We start from the raw sequence: 20,199 nt of genomic DNA, 5'->3' as shown, positions 1-20,199 counted from the left end.
CACTCAACAATTTTTCAGCTATCTTGGTGGCATCCAGTTTTTATTGGTGGAAGAGAGAACCCAGATACAATGTACCTGGGAAGATACCACCGACCTTCCGAAAATAAACTGGGAAACTTTCTCACTTACCAGCATGAGCGGGATTCGAACCTGCGCTGACAGGGGTGAGAGGCCTTGTGATTTTGAGCGTGATGCTCTAACCACTGGGCCACAGAGGCCCTATGGTTCTTGAGAAGAAGATTTTTAAAGATTTTTCCTATATATTTGGATGTAAATCTTTGATCCCTTATCATGGCTCACTCTACCACTGGGGGCCATAATTTTAATAAATTTGAATCTGCATTCTCAGGAAGCTTTCATATGAAATTCAGCTCTTCTGGCTCCGTGGTTCTTGAGAAGATTTTTAAATGGTCCCACCCTATATATATATATATATGTATTTGGTGATTATCTCCCCTTTGAAGGGGTTATGGCCCTTCACTTGAACAAACTTGAATTTTCTTCTATGAGGGATGCTCTGAGCCAAGTTTGGTTGAAATTGGCCAAGTGGTTCTGGAGAAGAAGATGAACAAGAGGAACATGGGCCACATTGCTCATCTGAGTCACCTTGGCCTGAAGATTGTGTCTTGCTTGACGTCTCGCTCGAGAATTTTTCACTCTGAAGACTTTCCATATATATCTGCATGTAAAACCTTAGTCCCTATTCTGGCCCCAACCTACCCCTGGGGGCCATGATTTTTACAAGTTGAATCTGCACTATGTCAGAAAGCTTTCATGTAAATGTCAACTTCTTTGGCCCAATGGTTCTTGAGAAGAAGATTTTAAAAAAAAATTCTCTATATATTTCTATTTAAAACTTTGATCTCCTATTGTGGTCCCTACCTATCCCCGGAGTCCATGATTCGAACAACCTTGAATCTGCACTATGTCAGGAAGCTTCTATGTAACTCTCAGCTTTTCTGGCTCAGTGGTTCTTAAGAAGAATATTTTGAAAGACTTTCCCTATATATTGCTATGTAAAACTTTGATCCCCTATTGTGGCCCCAGCATACCCCGGAGGCCATGATTTGAACAAACTTGAATCTGCACTATATCAGGAAGCTTTCAAGTAAATCTCAGTTATTCTGACTAATTGGTTCTTGAGAAAAAGATTTTTAAAGATTTTCCCTATATATTTCTATGCAAAACTTTGATCCCCTATTGTGGCTCCAACCTACCCCCGAAGGCCATGATTTGAACAAAGTTGAATCTGCACTATGTCAGTAAGCTTTATTAATGTAAATCTCGGCTCTTCTGGCTCAGTGGTTGTGGAGAAGATTTTAAAAGATTTTCCCTATATATTTCTATGTAAAACTTGGATCCCCTGTAAAACTCAGATCCCCTATTGTGACCCCATCCTACCTCCAGGGGCCATGATTTGAACAAACTTGAATTTGCACTATGTCAGGAAGCTTTTATGTAAATGTCAGCTCCTCTGGCCCATTGGTTCTTAGTTAGAAGATTTTTGGAAGACCCTACCCTAATTTTGCATTTTTTTAATTATCTCCCTTTGAAGGGGAAATGGCCGTTCATTTGAAAACTTGAAAGCCCTTCACTCAAGGATGCTTTTGGCCAAGTGTGGTTGAAATTGACCAAGTGGTTCTTGAGAAGAAGGTGAAAATGTGAAAAGTTTACAGCCAACAGACAAATTTTTATCAGAAAAGGTCATTTCAGCCTTTCGCTCAGGTGAGCTAGAAAGTGAAAAGTTTACAATGACGCCAACGACTACGCAAATGGACAAATTTCAATCAGAAAAGCTCACTTGAGACTCCAGCTCCGGTGAGATCAAAATCACCAGACTTTAGAAATATTTAACGGTTTAAATTTTTTCCAGTGGGACTGGTGGATTTCAAAAACTAGGCTGGACAAATTAGAACTGTGTCAGCTAGATCAAATGTCTGGTAAATTTTATGATGAATTCATGCAGGAGTGATTGTGAAATTTTATACATATAATTTATAAATTAGCAGTTTTTCTAAACTGATGACACTACAAATTTATCATTTTAACAAGTTTTAATCTATTTTTATTATTCCATTTTTCGAAAATGTGTGATTTTCTGATGTTTACCTATCAATTCTCTTTTTGAATGCCTGACATCTTAAATAACACTACCACAAATGGTACAACACGCCTGTTAGACTTTCAGTGCAATATCTGTATCCATGGCGAGGAAAAATCCAGAAAACTATTTGATCTACTTTCAGCTCTAAAGTAGATCAGTTACATAAGAAAGCAGCAATCGATATACTTGCGTTTGCATTGTCTCAAAGAGAAATTAAGCCTAGATATTTTCAAGATGAAATATTTTTATAAAAGATATGTACACACTGATTCATATATGATAATTTATCTTGATGGATTATCTAATCACACAAGCAGATGTAAAACTTATACTGTACCAATTTTGATGCACCAGATGCGCATTTCGACAAATAATGTCTCTTCGGTGATGCTCAACCAAAATGTTTGAAATCTGAAATAACAATGAAGGTTTAGAGCTATTATAGGGAAAAACAGTGTGCCTAAAAAGTGAGGTCAAATTTGTCTAAGGATAAGAGCTATGCATGAGGGAGATAATCCTTAATTTTGAAATGAATTTCTAAATTTTACAACAGCAATTAAATATACATCCGTATTTTCAAGCTAGTAACGAAATACTTAGCTACTGGGCTGTAGAGACCCCCGGGGACTAACAGTCCACCAGCAGAGGCCTCGACCCAGGAGTCATAATGTAAAACTTATACGGTAACAATTTTGATGCACCAGATGCGCATTTCGACAAATAATGTCTCTTCAGTGATGCTCAACCAAAATGTTTGAAATTCGAAATAACAATGAAGGTTTAGAGCTATTATAGGGGAAAACAGTGTGCCCAAAAAGTGAGGTCAAATTCGTCTAAGGATAAGATGTCAAAATAAAAATGACAACAACATCATGTGTTATACATACAAACAGACTATGTCTTTTTAAAATATCAGTCAATCGTTGACTGTGTCGTGTTTTTTTTCTTTCTTGTTTTTATTCTTTCCTTTTTGTTCATAAATTTCTCAATAAATGTATGTGTAAGTATTGTTTTGTGTTGACATCCTCTCTTGAAAAATTTATACAACAGAAATTTCGTAATAAGCGTGGATCCTTTATGGAAAGGAAAGCGATTGTTAACAAGAGATGTTTGTAAAACACATATACCACCATGGTGCAAAATTGAAAAGGATTATACACACACATTATTTAATTGATAGTAGTATCATCAATTCAAAATATTAAGCATACAATATCTTCCTATGTCAAAAGTGAATTGACCATGTGACCTCAAAATCAATAGGAGTCATCTACTTCTTATGCTGTACCAAGTTTGGTGTCAATCAAGCAAATAATTCTTAAAATATAGGAGACAATATATTACTATATCCAATTAAACAATTGACTTTTGACCTCAAAATCAATATGGGTCATCTTCTCCTGAAGATGTACCAGTGTACTAAGTTTGATGTCTCTCAAGCAAAAGGGTAATCAAGATATTGAGTGGACAGTATATTACTATGTCCAGTTTGACCCTTGACCTTTGACCATATGACCTCAAAATCAATAGGAGTCATCTTCTTCTGAATATACACCATTGTACTAAGTTTGATGTCTGTCAAGCAAAGGGTTCTCAAGATATTGAATGGACAGTATATTCCTATGTCCAGTTTGACCCTTGACCTTTAAATATGTGACCTCAAAATCAATAGGGATCATCTTCTCCTGAAGATGTACCAGTGTACAAAGGTTTGATGTCTGTCAAGCAAATGGTTTTCAAGATATTGAATGGACAGTATATTCCTATGTCCAGTTTGACCCTTGACCTTTGACCATGTGACCTCAAAATCAAGAGGGGTCATCTTCTCCTGAAGATGTACCAGTGTACCAAGTTTGATGTCTGTCAAGCAAAGGGTTCTCAAGATATTGAATGGACAGTATATTCCTATGTCCAGTTTGACCCTTGATCTTTGACTATGTGACCTCAAAATCAAAAGGGGTCATCTTCTCCTGAAGATGTACCAGTGTGCCAAGTTTGATGTCTGTCAAGAAAAGTGTTCAAGATATTGAACAGACAGTATATTCCTATGTCCAGTTTGATGCTTGACCTTTGACCATGTGACCTCAAAATCAATAGCGGTCATCTTCTCCTGAAGATGTACCAGTGTGCCAAGTTTGATGTCTTTCAAGCAAAGGGTTCTCAAGATATTGAGCAGACATTATATTCCTATGTCCAGACTAGATTGACCCTTGAACCTGAAAAACAATAGGGGTCCTCTTCTACTCATAACCAACCCACATATGAAATATCATTATCATCAAGGGAATGGTTCTCAAGATATTGAGTGCAAAACATGTGGTCTACCGACCGACCGACAGGTGTAAACCAATATGCCCCTCTTCTTTGAAGGGGGGGGGGGGGGGGGGCATAAAAATCACAACAAGGTTGAAACGAAAAGATCGTTATAAAAGATGATTTTTACGTTCATTTTTAATTCAAGGGGAAAAGAAATTTACTTCGTTATATCCGCAAATTCGATATATCCGTATTTGTTATACACACAGATTTTTTAATAGAATATATAAAGAATTTGCTGGGGAAATCAATTTCACTTCGCTATAGCCGTAATTTGGCTATATCCGTGTTCGCTAAGATTCTTACCAAATGTAGGTCAATCTTCCAGGTCAAGGTCACAAAGTCAAATAATAAAGTCTTGCCATGTAGAACATTTAAAATATGAAAGCCTAACCTTAGATAGTTTTAGGACATTGAATAGGTCAGGGATTTTTTGAATAGTAGGTCAAATTCCAAGTTCAAACACCATTTTATACAAGGTCTTGCCATAAAAAAAACTACATACAAAATATGAAAGTCCCACCTAAAATAATTTCAAATATATTTAATAAGTTTCTTAAAAGTAGACCAAACTATGAATTCAAGGTCACAAAGTCAAAGATCATGATATCAAATGAAAGGTCTTACCATAAGAAATATATATATATAAGATAGGAAAAGTTCACGGTATACATGTTTGTATAGGTAAGATTTTATCAAAAGTATGTCAAACTTCCAGGTCAAGGTCACAAGATCACACACCCTTGCATCACACAGTCTTTTCGTTAAATTATATATAGAAATATGAAAGTCCTTGCTTAGGCCAGAAAAAATCAAAGGCCTCGATCAGAGTCGACTTGCCTGTGAATTCCAACAAGGGGTGGGGGTATACTATACAGCACCGTCTTGTAAGCTTTAATTTCGAATCTTTAAAGTATGGTAAAACATGTATATTGTGCTTAACTAGATATCTATGGACATGCAATATGTCACAAACTAGGAAAACGACATATAGCCTAGAGGAATTTACCCATAAAACCTTCAAAAATTGTGTGAACATAAAAGTTCAAGATCAAAGGTGAAAGGTCACTACCCATGGTACCCAGCACATCTGCATGAGATGATCATTTATGTGTACTTGTATGTCAAATATCAAAAGCCTATTGCAATTCAAGACAAAACAGTAACAGCCCATACACAATTTGTAGCAGGTATCGATTGATACAAATTATTCTCTTAGAGTCTTCAAATATCTTGATCGCTTAATTATTCCTTTGTTCTGTTTACATGAACTTCAGAAGTATTCCAACAAAAATGTACTACGTGCATAATATGTAAATAATGTTAAGTCGTTTGTTGTTTATATATCTATTTAAACAAAGCAAATATAGAATCCTTTCATTCATTTCAGAAACATTTTCATCAGAATTCTGTTAGAATAATGGATTTACATGTGAAATAACAATTAATACTAATGTGAGTGTAAGGAATGATAACTCTGGGTAGAGATTGAATACATAATGTATTCATGCGTGTTCACATTGTCTCCAAACCAAATGATAAAGAAATATTGCAATTAGGTAACACTGCTTTTAAATACAAGAACACAATGTAACCAATACTTTGTGTAAACCAACCACTTTGATATGCACAATATTTCCCATATTTTGCCGAAATTAAATCAATGACCTTAGATTAAGAACTATTTGCCTACTCTCTCGTATGTATCAACATTTAGGTTTGTACTCAAAATCTGAAGTGCAGTGCTGCAGGGTCAACCGCTATTGTGAGCTCCCTTACTCAAAAATAAGTGTTTCCGATTACATCTTGAAAAAAAGAAAATAGGGTAGGGGGTAGGTAAAACATTGTTTTTTTTGGCTGCCTTTTTTAATTCAGTAAATATTTGCCTTAATTGTATCACTGGGGAAGAAACTTATACACGATATGTACAATTGTGAGTATGGATGTGTAGCCTGGAGGTTATAAAACTTTTTTGAGCACATTCTCATACTCAGACTCAAACTATGTTCTCTAAATCGTACACATACTCAAAAGAGAAGGTTATAAAACTTTTATAAAATCATTCTCACACTCAAATGGAGTACATGCTTAAGATTTTTCGAGTATGTTTCAAAGCTTGCTCAGAGTTATACCCAAAACAAAAATGGCTGAGTTTGAGTATGAGTACGATAAAAGTTTTATAACCTCCAGGCCTGGTGTTCAATATTGGGTAAAATACTAAAATAAACCAAAAAATGACATTTTGACAACTGCATGATTTTACCCTATCCTTGATTGCATGGACATCTGTGTTAATCTACTTTGTATTGAGGTTTACATGTAGATGGTTAACTGTACCCTTTTAAGGCATACTGCACATGTACCAATGTTTTCAATGCAGACTACTGACTGGTATTTATCTAAATGTACTCAAAACCCTCAAATTATCAGTTCGTGTATATTAACTTAATTTACTTTTATAAACAAATCTCTTGGGGTCATGGCATTTGTTTATCATGCTATCAAAATATGCTATGTACTGTATACATTTTCAATATATATACATGTAAACAGTCTTCACGAAAACATTTTGAACTTGCTGGTCAGTTAAGGACCAGTGGATTGTCTGAATTTACTAGCCCACAGTGAAATTAACTGACCCCCAAGTTTTCATTGTAAGTGTCTACAATGATTTTTCTACATTTTCAACAAGGGTCCTGTGGCTTTCGAATTGGGAAAAATTGTCGACATTTCAGTCAAATTGGGAAAAATTTATTTTATCGTAAATAAGTTTTAAAATCATATATCATACATTATATCATCTTTATTTTACACATCTAATTTTTTTTAACCTTCTAAACTTTTCAACGATTCTATCCAAATCATCATTCCATAACTCTTTGTTAAGTCTTATCTAAATAATTCACATCGAATGTTTATTTTTTTTCAAATACGTTTTCCTTTCATAATTCTATTATTGGGGAAAATGCAAGCTAAATTGGGAAAAAATTGACAATTTTTAGGAGGGGAAAGGGCCAAAATTCGGCCTTAAAAAATCACTGGTCTATTACATACATTATGGGATGTCTATTGATATCTACACAATGGGATGTATCGTATATAATTCTACTGTAAGTGTCTATTGATATAGATAGATCTACATAATGGGATGTATTGTATATATATAATTCTACTGTAAGTCACTGCTGACAGTCTAATGATATCTACACAATGGGATGTATCGTATATAATTCTACTGTAAGTGTATATACCTACACAATGAGATGTATGGTATTTGATTCTGCAATGAATTCACCTACATTTTCTCAAATATGATTACTGTTCACATTCTATAATTCATTCATATTTAATAGAATGTTACCTCTTTAATTTATTTATTCTGATGATAAAGCTCTGCAAATTATATGACATTAAGATTGATTGATTGATTTGCTGTTTTTCCGCCACACTCAACAATTTTGCAGTTATTTGGTGGCGTCCACTTTTTATTGGTGGAAGAGAGAACTCAGATACAATGTACCTGGAAAGAGACCGCCAACCTTCCAAAAGTAAACTGGGAAACTTTCTCACTTACCGATGCGAGCGGGATTCGAACCCGCACTGAAAGAGGTTGAGAGGCCATGTGATTTTGAGCGCAACTCGACCAAGGAGGCACCTATGGCATTAAGAATATGACTTCAAGCAACAAATTATTTATTGTGACTTGCTGTGCAAAACATCTACAGGCCCATAAGACTTATTGAGTTTTGATTTTTACTGGTCTTAGTGTTCGGAACACTGAGTTTTCGTGAAGACTGCATACATACACAGCGCTTCAAGTTGCGAGTAAAACAGTTGCATTAGCGACTAGAAAATCAATTTTGGAATTAGAGATCATAATTAAGTCGCATTTTCATGAGGAGAAAATTCTGGCATCCAGTGAAATTTTACAATCGGTATTGGAGGTTTCATTAAATATTTTTCAATCTAAGTCAAAACATTACGTTTAAAAGCAATCAAGAAGGCCGAAAAACAAAGTTTAGAGCACGCATGTATGGGGTTGCTTGCAAGTCTTATTTACAAATTCTTTTACCATGGCAAGTAGAAATTTTGTAATTGGCGACTAGAAATTTTAAAATGGCAATCGGAAATATTTCTAGGTTGCCATTTCACGACCTGATACCAAATATGACTTGGAGCACTGTTCTCGACCAATCAGATTCGATTAATTAAAACGTAGACAAGACGTCACACATCATCATCATCTTGCCCTGCCTTTCATAAACAATGCACTTTGTTGAACATTACGCCTAATGGTGCGCAATCTACATTGTCACCAATACGCAAGATCGCGACTACTTTTTCTGTCTTGGTTTTAAACTTTACTTTCCCCTTTCAAAGTCTCGCGAGACCCAGAGTTTGCGAGAATTTGGGCATGTTGGTAAATAATACCAGTTCTGCAACTTTTGTCGTGATCGATTCGCCCGATTTTAACAATGGTGTACTGTCATTGCATTGCAGTAGACTGCAGTAGTTAATGATTCAAGAAAGAAACATAATACGCAGAAATATCCACAACTGATAGATTTTAATGGAAATGTGGTGGATTTTTTCCCACTGCTGTCAGCCAGGAAATTCCCAAAGCTGAGAAGAGCTTGCGTCAAAATATATAGCTTCGCGAGCTAAATTCAAAAGTTCATTTTTCCTGTATCCAGACGCTTTTACATACCTTTCATCTAAAAATGCTTTTAATTGTGGAAAGCACGTGGAGGTTAAATCGTCTTCCGATGCCATGTTTTGAATAAACAAAAAATGCCCAAGATCGACACGCTTTTCCAGACTTCTTTACAAGAGAGTTCCGCTAACTCGGTATTTACGATCTTGCGTATTGTCGATCCTCCCAGGTGAGAGGCGTTTAAATGGGACAACGGCCCTTCGGATGAGACCACTAAAACCAAGGTCCCGTGTCACAACAGGTGCTGCACGACAAAGATTCCTCCCTGCTCAATGTGTTGTTAAGTAACCGTGCATTTAATATCAGTAACAATTATGCTCATTAAACAGAAAACGTATGGGACTAGCCACAAACGCCGAGCATAGACCTAAATTTTGCAGCCCTTTACCGGCAATCGTGACGTCTCTATATGAGTGAATGACTCTCAAGAGAGATGTTAAACAATATATATATATACAATCAATAAATCATATACAAGTGAATGATTCTCAAGAGAGATGTTAAACAATATATACAATCAATCAATCATAAGTGAATAGACACTGCAAGTGTGAAATTAGATAATTAACTTTTCATATTTTTCTGATCATTTTTTTTAAACCATAAGTGGATATGGATGGAAACTGCTAATAATACAACTCTTGTTACATACGTGAATTTGACTTTGTCATGTGGACAGATGCAATAGCAAGATCTAATGAAATTTGGCATACTAGCCATTTCCTGGTTTGGGTTCCATTGCTGTTTGCACAAATGAATGCACCTTTGCACCCCTAGGAGAACAATTAAGCCTACTTATTCAATTAAGCCTACTTATAAATTCAAGAAGGCATTTGAAGCCATATTGGTGACATTTAAATGGTTCAAATTTACTATTATCCCAGTCATGAGGCCATTAATATTGTGGATTTACATTAAATATAAATGTTCTCTCCGGGTTTGAATTTTTTCAGAAGTATCAAACTTTTTTGATAAACCATTTTAATTGATACATCTTTATCCGAAAGACATTTAAAACATAAAAAAAGAGTACGTTAGTGTGGACTTTAAAGAATTACAGCCCCTCAAAGTTGCCCCTTTGCTGAAACTTAATTTTTCATGAAAATCACCAATTTTCACAAGAAACACACTATAAAACAAATATTAAGGACAGAATAATATTGGCTTTCTTTTATTTTATGAAAATTAAGCATAATTGATTATTTCAATAACTTTTACATAAAATATGTCACCAATTCTACAAAAAATGAAGCATTAATTAACATAATTGTATAAAATATCACACAAATTTGAAGACCTATTTCATCAAAAAATTCAACTTAGGGAGAATATCTGTATCAAACTTTTTCTGAAATTACTAATGTAGATTTGAATCATACTTTTGCTTAATTTAAATGAAAAAAATGTGTGGGGTAGTGTGCATTGGAACAAAGATTTGAACCATTTTGTGTCCCCACCCCCCTTCTTACACTGACATACATTCTAAACAATAACAATATACGATTTGTTATAAAATGTGTATTTTTCAATTCATATTTACAGATTCTATATACATACATGCCAACTTTCCCGATTTAGGCAGGATCTTCCCGATTTTACCCTCCGGTCCCGCTTTCCCGATCGGGAAAGCAAAATTACCCAAAAATCCCGATTTGAAATTTTTTCCGACCAAAATTTCCGATTTCACGATTGAAAACGAGTTTGAAAGCGGAATAATCGTGAAATCTCGTGACCAGAATTGGAAATCCCGCGTCATTTCTGAAGTGGCCAGTCAGAAATCGGGACAATAGTCAGCCATTGCTGTTTACCTGTGTCGCATGGTGTCGGGTTGGTCTGCCTGTGTCGGGGTGTTTATTGGACAGTACGAAGCATTTTTTGATAGTAATTAATCGGGAAGACGGATTTCAAATTGACCTATCTTTTACACAAACGTGAATGACAACGATGCTAGTGCCACCACCAAACAATCGGACATTCCGCCTCTCGCTGACAGCATCCAAAATTTGCAATAAGGTACGTCAAGTATATATTTTTTCCAACTATAATAATATAGGCTATCCAAATCTATCCGTCTATAGCGATGTATTATATAGTCTATATAGTATATAGTGTAGTATTCATTAAATATACTTTGTGATGCGTAATTCGCACATTTCTGTACTGAATTTTTTATTTAGCAAGTAGCCTTAATTTACAAGTAAAACGGAATATTTTGATGTGGGTTTTTTTTCCTGGTAATTATTTCAGATGTCATGGGTGCAAAGGTTTTGTTCGCAAACTTCATAGCAGGGCAGATCACTCCTTTTTTGGTTGCAATGCAGATTATTCCACCAGTCTCTGCAAGCCCATGTTTACAGACAAGCAAGATCGCCTTTGCAGTCGTACCTAAATGCATGTGCTTTAATTTAAATTTTGATATATAGACCGGCCAATGTTTATTGTATGGTGTAAAAGGATGCAACCTTAAATATTATTTGATATTATGTATGTGACTTGTTGGAGAAGATTTTTTGCTGAATAGATGATTTTAATAAAATATTAATGTATATCTTTCAAAGTTTTTTTTTTATATAGTTAATGGTCAAACACATTTGATGTTTGTTAATATATGATACATTAACAATGATTTGATTGATATTTTATTTGAAAGGACAAATATTTATTTTCATGCTAAAATGTCGTGAATTTTGAGCTTTGAAAAAAGGTCGTCGCGCGGAAAATCCCCCATGGGGATTTTTAAAAGTTGGCATGTATGTATATATTTATTTCATTATATGATAAATAATCAGAAAACATAAATAATATATGCATATATACAATACTAATTCATTTACAACTACAGAATGTGTAAAACATATGCCCCCGCATCAGCATTTTCTAATTTCCATGCACTGTGACCTTGATCTTTGACCTTCTGACCCCAAAATTGATAGGCATCTTCCTTTCTTTGTATGTATCCTTATGTCCAAATTTGGTTTGAAAAGAATGCAAAGTACTTGAGTTATTATCCAGAAACTAGTTTTAACAGTCAACTTCCATGTGGCCATGAGAAAGAAATCTGCACTTCCTGGTATGGTTCTTCATATGACAATAGCACCACTCATCCCTCTCACTGTGGTTACCAAATGGATGTAGCTAAAAAGCAAACATTGGAACTCAATTTCTATCAATACTGTAAATTCTTAACAATAGAACAGAATATACTATTAGGTTTACCACCAGACTGCTAATACACCAACTTCAACTAACTCCAATTTTTGTCTAGCCAGGGATTATGTTTCAATGTCTTGCTCCACAAATTGTTACTCTACAGGAATTTCTTATGCAAAATGGTATAAATGAATTTGTTAGTGCATAAATGACTGTTTATGAAATATATGCTGAAATTCTAATCAGGATTTTTTTTAGATGTGCATTTTCAATACCCTATAAACAAATTTTAAAATTATAAAAAAATTTTGACAATTAAACTTTGAAGGAATAATTAAAATAAAATTTTGATAAAATAATTTAATTTTCCAGAACTGATTAGAAACAAATTATCGATCTAGTAGCCCAAGAGAAACATATCTATACATGTATATATAGTCAACAAAATCATCTTTTGTTTTAACTAATTTGTACACGAATGGCGCGCCATAATTCTCTAGATGGGAGAAACCCCCCTTTTCCCTTTGAACTCTTTTTAATGAATTAAATTTGCTGTATACTTTGGCGATTTTTTAAAACAATGATATAGATTACATTTTTTAATCAAAAGGATGCTTCAATAATGATACATTGAACGTTAGAAGCGAGATTCGCTCATGACCGACTAGGCGGGATCGGGAAGATCGCAGATCAATTTAGGTACAGATCTACATAGTTTGTAGAATTTATTTTCATAAAAAAAAATTCTTGTATATTGAAAAACTTACAAATTCATTCAACACTATATCAGCAGCCTCTGGTTCAGGTCCTACATCGCTAACATTCTTCCATTCTCCCCTCTCGTCTGACACTATGTACAGTACACGTACTGTGTCACCATGTGTGTGGTTGTGCCTGCTTGTCTGTAATTTTCTCTGTCTGCCACTCACTTGTGAGAATATCGGATGCAGCCTGATCTAATAGCCGTTTTACTTCTAACGAATCGCCCATGTATGTTTCTGGACTGCTTTAGAATAGACTAAATGCGACATCGTACAGTGTGCGTCTTCGAGCTCGAGTTTGTTAACAATCGTAACGTCATCACTAATGTCGTAAATTGAGAAAATAAGAAAAAAATTGTCATGTTTTAATTAATTTTTGTTAGTTGATCAACATTACTTACAAACAAAAACACATATTAATGTTCTACTGTGTGCATACAAAATAAAACACAGGCATACCCAGATTTACGACTTTTTAAAAAGTATGGTGACCCACTCGCGGTAAAATTACCACGAGAGTACACCCTTAAAGTTGTTTTTTTTTTAAATCAAGTAACTAAAATACTGACAGGTAAATAATTGTTTAGACCAGTTAATTTCATCAATTCACCAGCCCACTTGACCAGTGAATTTTTTTTTTTTTTTTTTTTTTTTATACAGTTTGTGTACAGTTCCCTTATATTGAGATCTTCTCTCTAAAAGGCGATTATCCCACTTCAGCGAGAAAGTAAACATTACCTTAAGCAGGCATTTTGATTGATAATAATGAAAAATTCCGTGCAACGCTGAATAAGTGTGGCACATGCAACATGACATGAATTATCTCTCTATAATAAGCCAGTTTCGAGAAACGAACTCTTCTGTGTTGGAGGTGCATTTAGTGGAACTTTGAATGACTAAGTTGGATAGAGTGGACCTACAGTCAGCGAGGAAGACCATGAAATGTATTAAAAGTGGCTCCTCATAATATGTAAATGTGGGAAATACAAAATACTATCAAATGAAATGTTTTACTAAAGCGGCAACATAAAAACAATGTCATATAATTTGCAAGTAATATCTTAGATATGGTACTTATGACCAACGAAATAACGTGATATGATAAAAGAATTCTCTGTATCTAATTACTCCCTAAATCCTTATAACTTACTTTGTTTGTGTATCAGTTGAATTCGGGTGATCGTATGAGAGACTTACTGAGTACATTCACTTAAGCAGTGATGAATATTTGTCCCACTCCCGCATGTAAACAAATTGTTTCGCGCCTCACTATGTACGAGAGTTCTCCAAAGCAGGGTTGGCAAAATGAGTATTGACCGACCGGTGGTCAATACTGGTTGATCGAAAATTATTTGGTCATTATAGTCTGTGTTATTTATTTTAAATGTTTAAGTGACCATTATGGTAAATACTGTAATTCATAGCATGCACACTATCAGTTTAGGGCTGTTCTAGAAATGATCAAATGGGGGGGTCGGGCGGCAAACGATATTTTTTTGTATGGGTGGTCGTATTTTTTCATATTTTAATTGGTCCGTGGTTGGACTGTTAAAAAAATATTTATTATGGGTAGTGGGTAGTTTCTATTGTTTTATTTTGTACCATGTGGGTGTTGAGTTTTCAGAATATTTTTATTGTCGCTCTTGTCGTGTTGGTTACAAAACGTCGGAGGGAAAATTGAAAACGTGCTTTCGAAATGCTGCTTTCGAAATCGGAAGTAACATAGAACTATTCGAGTTGTCGCTCTTTGCAGCGCATAACTTTCCATTACGGCACTCTTCAAATTAGAGGCACGTTTAGTAGGGTCCCTTTGGACGTGATGGCGGCGAACTCTGTTCTGTAGATTATTACAGTTTACAGTGCATCGATTTTGGGAATATTTTGAAACCAATAGGTATTCCGTTTTCTAATAAAAATAGGCAAACCTTAGTTGATTTATACGAGGGTACCGATGCGTTATATTTATCAGTCGGTGTGATGGTGATATAGAGGCCTCCGGGCGCGGGCTCCATTAGAAAGACGAACGATTCGTGGAAAAACATATCCATACCCATTTCATGATAATAGCATCGTTTGGACTCCCAATCTTTCCAACATTCCCGCCATAGATGCCTTTGATTGTTGATGTGACATCGTTTCTTCAGAACTACTGTGATACAATGTCGCACAGGCATTACCGCGTCATTGACTAGAATGTTTGTCCCGAAAACCTCGCGAGACTTGTACCGTTTTCATTTTAAAAATATTTTTGTGGTGGGTCTGGTTAGTTTTTTTTTTTATTAGATGGGTCATTGTAAAATTTTTTTTTTTTTTTTATTTCACTCAGTCGACATACATTTGCACAAAAGTAGATACAAAAGAATATGAATATATTTAAGCGTACATATATATATTATAATGTTCATTTTCTTTTTATGAGAGAGAGAGAGAGAGAGAGGGGGGGGGGGGGGGGGGGGGGGGAGGAGGGAGTCAATTGACTAATGGAGACCATTTTTCCCAGTCCATTTTAAATTTATCTAATTCATTTCTTTCCTTATAACTATCCAGGTTGATTTGATACAATTGTTTCCAATCATTTATAAGGGCTTTAAGTGTTAGCTGATTTTTTTGACATCTATTCCTATATATATATTTTTTGATTATTATAAGTAATGCATTGTATGACCTTGACAGTTCACAGAGATAATTTTAATTTCAGCCATGTATCTGTTTGTTTGTTTTATAGATTTCAGCAAAACACGGACTGACAAAATACTGGCCCCCATTGAAAAGTTTGAAACGTAAAGGAAAGGAGAAAGAGAGAGAGAGAAATGAGAAGAAAATAATAATCATGTATGAAAAGAGTTGAAGATGTTGATTCATTATATTATAACCGAGTAATTTAGTCGGAAAGAGTGCTATTGTCCAAACCTAGTACTTCCAGAAAACAATATTAGAATAGGATGATCGCGGGTCATTGTAAAATGAGTTTATTAATTTCATGGGTCATGGGGTAATTTTTTATTTTTATTTTTTTTTATGGGTGCTTGGTATATACAAAAAAGGTGCCTCCCGACCCCCCCCCCCCCCCCCCCCCCCATGTATTTATTTCTGGAACAGCCCTTATAATATACTTGTAAGTCATAATATTAAATAAATAATGTGCCAATGACTCTGTTGAATTGGGGAAGATTTAAAAGTTTCTGTTCCAATTCCTTAGTTTAAAATGAACTACCTATTGTTTCCAATCTTCATTTTAACTGCTAAATTAATATTTGAGGGGGTGGGTTGGTGATGTTTTCATAACAATAACATGCACACTGGTCATCTCTGGTCCCAGCCTATGCTTCTTAAAGGGACTGATTCACGATTTTACCCAAAATTTTGTTTTTCACTTTTAATGATAAAAATCTACTGTCTAATGTGTTTGAAAGATTTCACATGAAAATTAAGGTTATACATCATCACAGAAGCTCATTTTAGAGAGTTTATTAATTGTTTTGTAAACAAAGATTGCGATATGTTATTGTTTACGGAATTTTCAAAAGAAATGGATATCAATCTAAGTATTATTATATCTTTCATTTTTCAAGCATTTTTGGAGTGAAATGTGTCATCTAAAAGTTAAAATTTGTGACTATGCAAAATTAAGATGCATTGTATTACAAAATCAATATTTCACTTGTTTGTTTGTTTACATAAAAAGACTCGAGTCTTTGTTTACATAACACATTTAAGGCTAAAATATTGCTTTCATTCATGCATTCAGAAGGTAAAAATGTTGGCTGTCAACATTAAATGAGTTATATTTCTAATGTTTAACATCAAAAATGAAAAATATTTTTATCAAAAATCGTGAACCAGTCCCTTTAACACCTGTCAACTCTGCTTCCTGTGCTCAGGTAATGTCCAGTTACCTTTTATTCTTAATCTGTCCAGGTACATGTATTAACAGATCTGTCTCCAATTGTCAAGCTATGCTATATAACTGTGACCCCTCAGTCTGGTAGGTACTTAACATATTTCGGTCAGTTTCAGCTAACTAAATATATCAAACTTAAATGAAACCTAATGAAAATTATTAATCAACAATTGATCCATACTATGAAAAGACTTAATTTATCTTTATATTTGCAAGAAATGTAAAACAAGAGATGTTTGTAAAACACATATGCCCCCCATGGTGCAAAATTGAAAAGGGTTATACACACACACATCATTTAATTGAGAGTAGTATCATCAATTCAAAATATTGAGCAGACAATATCTTCCTATGTCAAGAGTGGATTGACCATGTGACCTAAAAATCAATAGGGGTCATCAACTCCTGAAGATGTACCAGTGTACCAAGTTTGATGTCTGTCACGCAAAGGGTTCTCAAGATATTGAACGGACAGTATATTCCTATGTCCAATTTGACCCTTGAATTTTGACCATGTGACCTTAAAATAATTAGTAGTCATCTTCTCCTGAAGATGTACCAGTGTACCAAGTTTGATGTCTTTCAAGCAAAGGGTTCTCAAGATATTGAGCGGACATTATATTCCTATGTCCAGAGTAGATTGACCCTTGACCTTTTGACCTGAAAAACAATAGGGATCCTCTTCTACTCATAACTAACCCACATATGAAATATCATTATCATCAAGTGAATGGTTCTCAAGATATTGAGCGGACAACACATGGTCTACAGACCGACCGACAAGTGCAAAACAATATGCCCCCTCTTTTTCAAAGGGGGGCATAAAAAATATAGGAAAATCGACAGTTTAAATCACAATTGACCAGTATTGACCACTTGGGGAGCATTGAGCGGTTAAAACCCTGCGGAAATAAACCGGCATATTGACAACACAGTCAAGAAAAGGGAAGGAGTCTGAATCCAATGCACATCTTGACTTTGAGTGTATTTGTTTTGATTAATATATCTGCAGAAGTATCAGACTTTTCAGCACCTTTTTCTTCTGTTCACGTGAAACACGAAGACATGTACTCCACGGGTGTTTTTCTCGGTTGTACGGGATAGAGGCCTATGTACTCTCGGTAGAGAGGGATAATCGCGTTTTCGCGAGAATATCTCGCTGTAGAGGAAGTGTTCCCAAGTATCGGAGGGATTGTTTGCGGAACATTCCGAAAACGTTTTAGTAGTTAAAATAACTTAACTGCGTCCTTAGACAGGCCCTCGCCCCAATTAGAATGTCTCCCATATACCCGTAATGTAGCAGAATATTGCAGAACTTACCCGTTTTATCATTTTTAGGAACTTAGGCCTCTTTAACTCAACCCAACAGCATGCAGCATACGACACTTGTAAACACTTAACTTCTGAATGTCGATCCCGATCAATGGGGACGGTGTAAAAGTAGTACGGTACTATAAATCCCGAGGTGCAAAAACAAACATTTGTTGATATTTCAGCCATTTAAAGTGATAATAAAAGTTTGCAACAAGGAGTATATATTGTGAATTTATGCGTAAATTAATTCTAATGTATTTTTAATTAAGGTGGGGTGACTTATCAATATCATGGTAATGGTTGAATATGGAAAAACCAGTTTCAATTTCCTCTCAATGTAGTTTAATTTAATTTTAATTAAAATAACCAAGGTAAAGGTGTATTTCGCCACCTTTATATCACCATAAAAAAATCACACATTTTTGTTAAACAGAATAATAAAAATTGATAAAAACTTTTTGAAATTACAATTTTTAAATGTCAACAGTTTAAATTTAAAAAAAAAACCCACAAAAAAAAAAAAAAAAAAAAAAAAAAAACAACAACAACAACAAAAAACCCACCATGCTAATTAATAAATATATATAAATTAATTGTCTGATTATCTATGGAAAATAAAAACTTTTTTCAGTATCAATAGTTTAACAGTTTTGTTCATTATTATTATAAAAATAGTCATCAAACTGTTGTAGCCTGTTATATTGACAACGTTATGCTCCATAACAGCACATGCAATTTATTTTACTGCTTTGCTCAGATGCAAATATATGTACATATAATAGATTGATCCAGGTGTGCAATAAAATTCTGTACAAAAAAGTATCAATTCTTACATAAACATTATATACTTTTCCTTCTTATATCGTTTCTCATTTATCTGAGAAAGAAGTGATAGCTTTCGGATGAAAATATATATACCAATAGTATGATTTTTATCAATTTATTGATTTTTTAATATTTTTTGTACATAAAGTACCAGGTTGTTTGGATCTTGTTATTTTAGGAAAGATAACTCTACCATCTAAGGCAACATTTTTATATAGCCAGGGCTGTATACTAACTTTTTTTTCCCAATTTGACCTTTTCATATCATTAATAAACACAAGTGTATTTTCTATTTACAGTAGAGATTTAACCGCCGGTTTTCAAGAATCTGAAGTTTGATGTAAAAGAAAAGAAAAGAAAAAGCAGCCCTTTTATCAGAAATAAATAAAGAGATATGATGACTAAATTTATTGTTTTGTTGTATTTTGGTACAGACATCGGAAACAGGAATCTCTCAAAAGACAAAATGAGAAGTTCTGGTTTACGAAATTCAATTTTCTTTAAAAATAGAATTAAAAATTATGAAAAATGAAGTAAGTAAGTAAGCAATTTTTATTTAAAGTCGGAACTATATACAGGTAAACAATAAACATGAGCTAAGAGCTCTTTAAAACGACAAATACTTGTGATCTGAGCTTATGACAGATGTGTCTATAAATATATGAGGAATTCACATAGGGAAAAATCACAGGGTGTATCATTCCACCTTAATGGTATTGATTCACGATCCATCCTCCATTTTGTTTTTCACTTTTAATAATCAAAATCTACTGTCTAATGTGATTAAAAGGTTTCACAAAATTTGATGGTTATACATGATGACAGTAGCACATTGTGAATTAAGAGTTTATCATTTATTTTGTAAACTAAGATTGAGGTATGTTGTTGTTTACAAAGTTTTCAAAATAAACGGATATAGGTCTAAGTTTATTATACTTATACGTATTCTTAAGGTAAAATGTGTCATTTAAAAGTTAAACTAGAGACTATGCAAAATTAAGATGCTTGGTCTCATCATTAAATTCAGAAGGTCCAAATTTTGGTTGTCAACATTGCACGCGAGTTATATTATTTAAAGCAATACAAGCTGTAACTGACGGTAAATAGATTGAAA

At 34.3% G+C, this 20,199-nt stretch overlaps 1 protein-coding gene and 1 long non-coding RNA gene across 2 annotated transcripts in view; one reads left to right on the top strand and one right to left on the bottom strand.

The window, feature by feature from the left end:
- Positions 1 to 18,757, bottom strand: part of LOC125663086 (zinc finger protein OZF-like) — a 29,427-nt gene extending 10,670 nt beyond the window's left edge. The window contains exons 1-2 of the mRNA XM_048895401.2: positions 18,267 to 18,757; positions 2,442 to 2,515 (exon numbers count right to left, since the gene is read on the bottom strand). The gene's annotated coding sequence lies outside the window, so the exon portion shown is untranslated. The remainder of the gene's footprint in view (positions 1 to 2,441; positions 2,516 to 18,266) is intronic.
- LOC130049558 (uncharacterized) lies at positions 10,874 to 11,682 on the top strand. Its single transcript, XR_008798102.1, has 2 exons — positions 10,874 to 11,147; positions 11,382 to 11,682. It is a non-coding gene; the product is annotated as an uncharacterized LOC130049558 (long non-coding RNA).
- Positions 18,758 to 20,199: the final 1,442 nt, after the last annotated feature.

Source organism: Ostrea edulis, chromosome 8 (assembly GCF_947568905.1).
Source record: "Ostrea edulis chromosome 8, xbOstEdul1.1, whole genome shotgun sequence".
Lineage (NCBI taxonomy): Eukaryota > Metazoa > Mollusca > Bivalvia > Ostreida > Ostreidae > Ostrea > Ostrea edulis.
This window is presented reverse-complemented; position numbering and strand designations above follow the sequence as displayed.